General features: G+C 41.6%; 1 protein-coding gene across 2 annotated transcripts in view; it reads left to right on the top strand.

Moving 5' to 3' along the window:
* The first annotated feature begins 570 nt into the window (after positions 1-570).
* LOC109930707 (glycerophosphodiester phosphodiesterase domain-containing protein 5) overlaps positions 571-8,438 on the top strand; it is a 99,958-nt gene continuing 92,090 nt past the window's right edge. For both annotated transcript variants that reach the window (XM_048605511.1, XM_048605516.1), the window contains exon 1: positions 571-670. The gene's annotated coding sequence lies outside the window, so the exon portion shown is untranslated. The remainder of the gene's footprint in view (positions 671-8,438) is intronic.

The following is an 8,438-nucleotide window of genomic DNA, read 5'->3' as shown; positions in this document are numbered from 1 at the left end:
AACTGTGGAGCATCTGTCTTAATATAACTAGTTTCCAGCTTCAGATGGGTCTGAAAGTCTGATTGAATGCAATAAGCATCAACCTCTGCAATGATGACATAAGAATATGGTGAGAAAGTGAAGTGGGTTCTCCTGGGAGACAGACTGAATTCTAGATCGCTCGATTGTCTTTGGCATCATGTAGATCCTGCTCTTATAACAAGTAAATAGTTACAGATATGCAATAAACTTCATCATGTTTATTCTATAAGATTCTTCTCATCAGATCAGATGGTGGCTATGCTCACACACACTAGACAACATAAGCCCCTAATGAACCCACACATTTAGAAGATCCAGATGGCAGCACACACAGAACACATTTGATCACTCCTCCCCCTCCATGCCCATTTTTGTGAGCAATCAAATTTCTGGGTCTTGATGTCCAGATAGCTATGTTATAAAGTAGATGTACTGATTTACTGTCCATTTTAATATTCTCATGGTTGGGCAGTGAAAGGGTTAATGCAAGCATGCTCTGTCAGTTCTACTCAAGAAGACTGGCATGGTTTCAACAAGTGAATCTATCATCCTCAAATTCTAATCCATTCATAGCGCAAGAGGAAGGAGCGTGGATCAAAGGGACTCAGTCTAAAATAAAATCTCTATTCCTCATCTACTCAACAAACAGGCAAGTGCTAAACTTTATATCTCTGTTAATAATCTGAAGAATCACTCTGCACTGATCAGCAATTTTGTGTCATTTTATGGTCCTGAGTGATGATTTTAATTAAATCAATTCATCCTGGGATGTAGTCTCCTGCTCGCATTACTGTTGTTTATAGCAATTTCTTTCATTTTTTTAGTGTCACCTGCATGTGTAATCCTGATAAATAGCAATGATTCAGTCCTGACTAGTGATGTTGTTTTAATATGAATTTGCCAAATCTTGTCAGCATACTTTGCATTCTATGTAGAGGGAATGCTTAAAGCCACATCTGACTCTGAAATTGTGAGCGCATATCTCAGTATCGGTTCCTATATATGTTTAAAGAGTACACAAAGGGTAAAGGAAAATTGCTACTGTAAATGCTATTGACTCATAAGAATTACATGGGGTAGACTTTGAACTTGGTGTTCGAATGTAAAACTGACAAAGCAGAACAGCTACATGATGTAGAAACCTTCTGATTTTTCTTTCATAATAGACTTTCCTGTGGTGGAGTCAAATTATTCCCAGCTTAGGAGGTGGTTGAAGTGAGGAATGTAAGGAGCATGAAGTAATGATTTAAGCATAAGCTTGATTTTAGCAAGCTGAATCTAAATAGTTTAGTAGCGTTGTAAGGAATCCATGCAAACTCAGCTATGGTCAAGAATTCTAAGTGTAAGGCAGCAGTGCACATACTAACTAGGGGATAGCTGTAAAAAGAAAGAGATATTTAAATAAAGATACAAAGGCTGATTCCACGGTCCTGGTAGACAGGACAATTCAGAAAGAGCACATTGCAGGAAATCAGCCTTTGCCAATATAGGAGTATTTAAACAGGACATGGTGATATTAGTACAGAAAATGTGTAGGAATGTATGTAGGGTGGCATACCTCGAGCTCAGAAGGAATAAGAGTGATGTTCAAATGAAAAATGACTGCAGAATGGGGCAAAAATAGATAATTTGCAACACAGAGGTACAGAAAGCACACACATTTGCAGATTACTGTTTTACTTTAGTTGATAAAGTGGAATTCTTGCACATTAGCTAACCTGTTTGGGGAAACTTTTGTAGACACTGAGGTCAGTTATATTTGTGCCTAGCTGAGCTTTTTGAAGTGGACCTATGCTAAATTTTTTAAGATTGATTTTAATAGGGCTGTGATTACTCATCCCTAATAAACAATGCAAGTTTAGCATCAAAAGTGTGCAGCTGCCCTACCTACACTGGGCACAGCGGAAAAAGGAAGGAGAGCAGCAGTAACACACCAGCAGCAAAATCCTCACCAGGCAAAAGGAGCTGTAGCTTGACTTCTCAGAAGGCAGAGATGAGGAAATCTGCCAACAGTCAGCAATACCACCCAACAGGGTTTACAGATCAATGGTTAGCTCTGTTGTTTGACTGAAGAAACTGTGCTTATTCAGTCAGTTCATTACTGATTCTGAAGCCCTCTACCTACTGGCTCAGATACCAGGATGCGCAAGCAGTTTTAAACATTACCATCACTCTGGACTTCAATGCCTCAGGATCGTTGAGGATAGTTACTGGAAAAATTGCAAGGACTTTATTTATATGTTAGGGATTAAATTCAGCCTTTGTTGTTTTGATTTCTGTTCACTTTTGATTTCTGTACATAAAAGTTAATGTTTTACATTGTTTGAAAGCCTTCCTGTCTGTGATGGCCGCACATTGAACAATGCTGAGATACTGGGCTCCAGTGGGCATTGCTGACAGAGTAGTAGTGACTGAGAAAAAATTCTACAATGGGTTGTAGCCAGTGATGTGTGGGGTTTGGTGATTAAACTAAGATTGGGGTAGGAATGTGCCGTTGCACTTGCAAGGCAGTTAAATTTGCAAAATCTGGCTTCAGTTGAGAAATCCACAAAGTCAGCAGAGGCAACAATTCCAGATGATAGGAAATTGAATAAATATATGTGCCACCTTTGCCTGACATCCTGAAGGGGTTATGAGCATTGATCTGAATGCTGTACTTCACACTATGAACATCTGGAGCATAAGACGGATACCAAAATCAAAAATGAAGAGTGGTCTGGTTAACTATCAAAGTTGTGGAGAGATCTTTGGTAGATCAACCACTTGAGGATGGACTCTTGCAAATGGAAAGAAATTGCTGGTCTAATGAGAGTATGCCTGAAGTGACAATGTATACTCAACAAAGATGTTTGATTAAACCATATCTTTGTTCTGCATCATTGTTTATCCAAAATAAAACCAGAAGCTGGATAATCTGGCAAGGTAATGAAAGTTTTACTATTTTAAGTGTTTACACCCCTGAGGAGCAACGTTTATTGTTTTGTGCCTGCAAATAGTTGACTTGTTACTAATATGCTTATGAACAGCTCACTGGAGCCCAGTATCTCAGCATCGTTCAATGTGCGGCCATCACAGACAGGAAGGCTTTCAAACAATGTATAACATTAACTTTTATGTACAGAAATCAAAAGTGAACAGAAATCAAAACAACAAAGGCTGAATTTAACCCCCAACATATAAATGAAGTGCTTGCATCTTGAGCAACAAGTAATTTACACTCAATGAGTGATCACTGCAAGCAGCTCCCACTAACTGGAACTGAGTGGCAAATAAATTTTGTCTGGCCTGTGATGCCTGTGCTCTGTCATACAAAAGGTGATATTCCTTGAGCTCAACATCCTCATGCTCCTCTTTGGATGGCTGCTCCTACTCTACCAGTTCCTCAGCATTCATCACATTGCCTCAGCACCTGCTCTAGTTGTACAGAGCACAACATGCTAGGATTATGCAGCACAATCTGTTTGGAATGTAATGCAAGGCCTTTCCAAATGTGTCCAAGCAGTGGAACCACATCTTAAGCAGCCCTATTGCTAACTTCCCCATAGCCCTGATTGAATAATGAGCCATATTGCATGTCTGCTCTGGGGTTTGCGTAATGGGGTCATCAGCCATGGTGGCAGACAATGGCCCTTGTCTCCCTTTCAGCTCCTTGAAAGGCATCTTCTCTCTCAAACTCAAACACATGAAAGTCCTCGAGGACGTAGGGGTTGTGGCAGCTCCCCAGATACCAGGTACAAACCTGTAAGCAGTGGCATCGGTGATCAGAGATCAGTCGCACATTGATGGAATGGAACCCTTTCCTATTGATTAACTCCACAGTGTTGTAATACGGCCCTCTCACAGCAATGACCTATGTGCAGTTGTTGGTGACTGTGCCTCAGAGAAGCCGTTTTGTATTTCTCAGGCTGCAGCACTGACCTTGTCACGGGAAAAAGAGATGAAGATGGTATCTGTGAAAGCCTTGGTGCACTTGTTGGTGGAAAATTGAAAGATTCCACTCCCTGGAAGGAGAACTGATGGGTTAGACACCCACTCCTTCAGGTTGCAGCAGTAGTTGACATTGTTCTGTGACAGTGTCCCTAAGCCTGTACTGACATTGTTGAAGGTGTTGAAGGTGGAATTGTAGTCAATAAGTAGGAGGATGATGTAGGTATTCTTGTTATCCAGATGTTCCAGGGGATGTGTGTAGGGCCAGGGAAATAGCATCTGCTGTGGACCTGTTGCATAAGCAGGCGAATTGAGAGGATCAAGGCAATTTAGTAGGCTGAAGTTGATGTGAGCCATAACTAACCTCTCAAAGCACTTTATAAATATGGAGGTCAGAACCACTGGGCGGCAATCATCGAGGCATGTTGTACAATTTCTCTTTGGCACCTGGATGATGGTGGTCTTCTTGAAGCAGGTGGAGACTTCATACAATAGTGAGGAAAGCTTAAAGATGTCCACGAATACTGCTGCCAATTGATCTGCACAGGATGTGAGTGCACAGCCAGGGACTCCATCTGTGCCACTTGCTTTCCATGGGTTCATTCTCAAGAAGGCTGATCTAACTTCTGCAGCAGTGACAGTGGGTACCGGTGCATCCGGGGCTGTTGAGCCAGGTAACATCATTTCACCGACCTTCTGTTCAAAGTGAGTGTAGAATGCATTAAGCTCATCTGGTAGGCATGTGCTATTGCCTGCAATTCTGTTTGACTTTGTTTTGTAGCTGGTTATGTTGTGTAAGTGTTGCCACAAATGACAGGTATCTGTGTGGTTGGTCTGTGACTCATGCTTAGTTTGATATTGCCTCTTGGTATCCCTGATGGTCTTATGAAGGTTGTACCTGGATTTGTTGTATGGGTCAGGGTTGTCCAACTTGAACACCTCAGCCATGGACTTCAGTAGGCTGTGGATTTACCAGTTCATCTATGGTTTCCGGTTGGGGATTAAGTCAGATTAACTTCGGGGTATTCCGTCTCAAGACTGCTTGTAGCATTGTATACTATCTCAAGTGCACTCTTTACTTCTGTATGGGATAGGATGTAGACAGATGTCAGGATAGCAGAGGTGAAGTCACATGGAGGTAGTAGGGACAGCACCTTACTGTAAGATATTCCAGGTCTGAGAAGCAGTAACTTGCCAGGGTAGCCATGTCTGAGCACCAGATGGTATGATTAGGAAGCAGATCACATCGCTCCTTGACTTGCCCAAGGATACCAAGTGGTACTTCAGTAACTGAGAAACCTTCAAGTTGTAAGGCACAGTCAGATGTAGCAGGAGTGAGCCATGTCTTTATAAAACTGAGCAGACAGCAGTCTCTCAATTCCCCTTGGAATGTGAGTGTAGCTCTAAGTTCATCCATCTTGTTTCCAATGGCTTGGATGTTTGCCAGGAATTTGCTGGGGAGGTGTGCAGTCCACCTGAATTCCAGCATATTGCCCACATTTCCTGGGTGGGCAGCTGCTCCTAGTCAATCCCAGCCGTCGATGAGGGAAGCCTGCTGTTCCATAAGGCGTGTGCTCCTGATGGGATCCTGAGCACCAATCGCGATCTTGAGCATTCTGGGGTCCTGCGGTCATTTTGGTCAGGCCTCCTCAATTGAAGTCAACAACCAAAAGTTGCCAAGTGGCATGTATGCCAGAAGGGCTAGTGAATGGAGGAAAGCCACAATCACAAGGAGAACAGGGAAAGCCATCCAATTAAAACATTGAAGAGCTTCAAGGCAGCGGAGATTTCCAGGGGGTTGAGGTGGGAGACAGAATCACTGAGCTCTCTTTGGAGGGAGGAGGAAAACTTCTCCAAGATGTGCATCCTTAGAAGAGACTTCGCAGTATGGATTTCAGTGACTTGGAGACAGTAAGGACTGTAGATGCTGGAAGTTAGAGTCAATAAATGTGGAGCTGAAAAAGCTCCCCTCCCGCTTCCCAATCCTGACGAAGGCTTTTGGCCCGAAACATTGGCTTTCCTGCTCCTCAAATGATGTCTGACCTGCTGTGCTTTTTCAGCTTTGCATTAATTGACTCTAGCTTCCAAAATCTGCTGTCCTTACTGGCTGCAGTTAAAACATTGGCTAAATGTACAAAATGAAGGACACAGTAAAACCTATGGATTGGAAAATGAGATAAAGATGTGTAAGCCCAAAAATCCTGATGCAATGCTGAAAGTGGACTTGGAAATCAGTATGGCCTAGGAAAAGATTGTGTATTTGCAAAGTGAATTCTGATCGTATAAGGGAGAAATCTCATGGTAATTATCCATAATGAGATAAGAGGGTGAGTAGAATATTTTTCAAGAATAAGAACTATGAAACAGGCTGGTAATATTATGAGACATAGAAGCCCTTATTATCAACAAGTTTTAGGAGCAACAAAAAATGAAATAAAAACCTACGAGTTGGGGACTTGGAAAGTATTTGGTGTACACACTACAGTATCAAATTGGGGAGAGCCAGCCTCTTCATCCAGATGCACCGAAAATGTGCTCCTTAATGGTACATAAAAGGTTAAAGCCATCCTAGAGGCTCGGGTTTTGAAGAGAAACTTGATGACCCCCTACTGTAGGAAAAGTAATCTTGAAGATCTTCATAGCTCATTTAGTAACATACAGCTAGAGATGTTAGTCAATCAAAATGAACTGTGAAAATTTTCAAAGGGAAATATTCTGCAACCACCTAAAGTAGTAGATGATATAACAGGAAAGCCAGGGAGAACAAATGTTTTGTTACGGGTTAAATGATGCAGGAGGGGTGTAGTATTTCTCAGGTACATTCATCTTGCTGAAAGTAGGCTGCATTCAGCTTGTAATAGAACCAACAATGTTCTATTGGTATCATAGAGAGAAGTTAGCAGGCAGCTTTCATTTATATATGTCATTGTTTACCTGCCAGGAGTTTCTATAGCATTTGAGCAATGTATGATAGATAAAAAAAAGATTTAATACTAGAAATCAGGCTGCAGGGGCTTTTAAATATTTACGGTCGAATCTCATGTAATGTTGCTTAAGTCTAAGTTGCATTGAGATTTTTGGGAGGAATTTCCACCACAAAACTAAGTGAGGTTTTTTCAATTATCTTATCAAATATGTCTAATTAACTAGCAACTCTGTCCCATTGGCATCAGTCATATCTGGTTCTGGCCCCAACTTATTCCGCACCATTTCCAAAACAACTCACCACTCTGCAGATATCCTAGAATTCACCAGCTTCCCTTGTGTTGCACCTTCTCTAAAAGCCCATTGTGCACCTGACAAGCACTATCAGTGTGGAACTGACCTACAAGGTTCCTGACGTTCTTCTGGACACATCAACTGGAGCTTTGAGTGTAGGTACATGGAACTCCTACAGAATGAAGGGGTGCACAGATGGAACTTCATTTTCCCCCAGGACCAGCAACAGAGGCCATGACATCAGAGCATGCCAGCCTGGCCTGAGGGTGCCACCAGGGCTAAAACAGTCTCAGCCATCAGGAGGAATGTCCAGCAATTTGGGAACAATGTCAATGGCCTTTTTTCACTCTGCAGTATAAGTGCCACCATGTTCTATCTGATATCTCACATTCACTCCATTTCTGTCACATCACCTAACTCATTTCCACCCATCTTGCATTACTATGTCTCCTTTACCACCAATAATACTCCCCAGTAGGGGCACGCTCACCATCTGTTCCACTTGTTCCTTTCTCCTCCTCTGCATAAAAAAACACAAATTTTCAGCTCGGATGAAGGGTCATATTGGACTCGAAATGTTAACCTTGTTTCTCTCTCCACAGGTGTTGTCAGACCTTCTGAGTTTCTCTAGCATTCTCTGTTTTTACTTCAATCAAGAAGTTTTATTGGCAAGTTAAACTGGCTATGCAGACAGACTAGATCTGATGCCAGTATGACATGTTGAAACGAAGTACTAGAATGAAAATTTTCACTTTGAGGATATCTTGAGAGTGAATAACACATGAAAGAAAGTAAATTCAGAAAACTGGAAACGTTTCCAGCCTTGGGTAACCCAGAAGATATGAAGCTCAACTTTTTTAGTGATGCTTCACATACCAGTCTTCTAGATGGCCATTCATATACAGTAGTGTTTATCATACTCCAGGTGAGAAAGAATAACAAACGTTATGTGTTGTCCTGGGAAAACAAGAAAATATAAAGAAGTAGTTAAAAGTACCAAAGCTGCTGAAACATTTGAGCTCATAGACCTATAGATGTAAGTGTGTTTATCTAATATCCTTAAGGAAATCTAGGGGCAATCTGAAAAAATTTACCCATAGACAAATAAACGTTCTCCATGGGACAATGTCCATTCAACAAGGTGCTTCACTGAGAAAGGTTGAGAATTGACTTTGCTAGGAAAAAGGAAACGTTGGAAGGAGAAAAGTTCGCCATAATAAATTAGGCTGATGCAAGTCACTAATTATCAGAAGTTGCTGGAAAAGCTCAGC

The sequence above is a fragment of the Rhincodon typus genome, chromosome 14 (genome assembly GCF_021869965.1).
Source record: "Rhincodon typus isolate 14 chromosome 14, sRhiTyp1.1, whole genome shotgun sequence".
Taxonomy (NCBI): domain Eukaryota; kingdom Metazoa; phylum Chordata; class Chondrichthyes; order Orectolobiformes; family Rhincodontidae; genus Rhincodon; species Rhincodon typus.
Note: the sequence above shows the minus strand (reverse complement) of the source record. Positions and strands in the feature narration are given on the sequence as shown.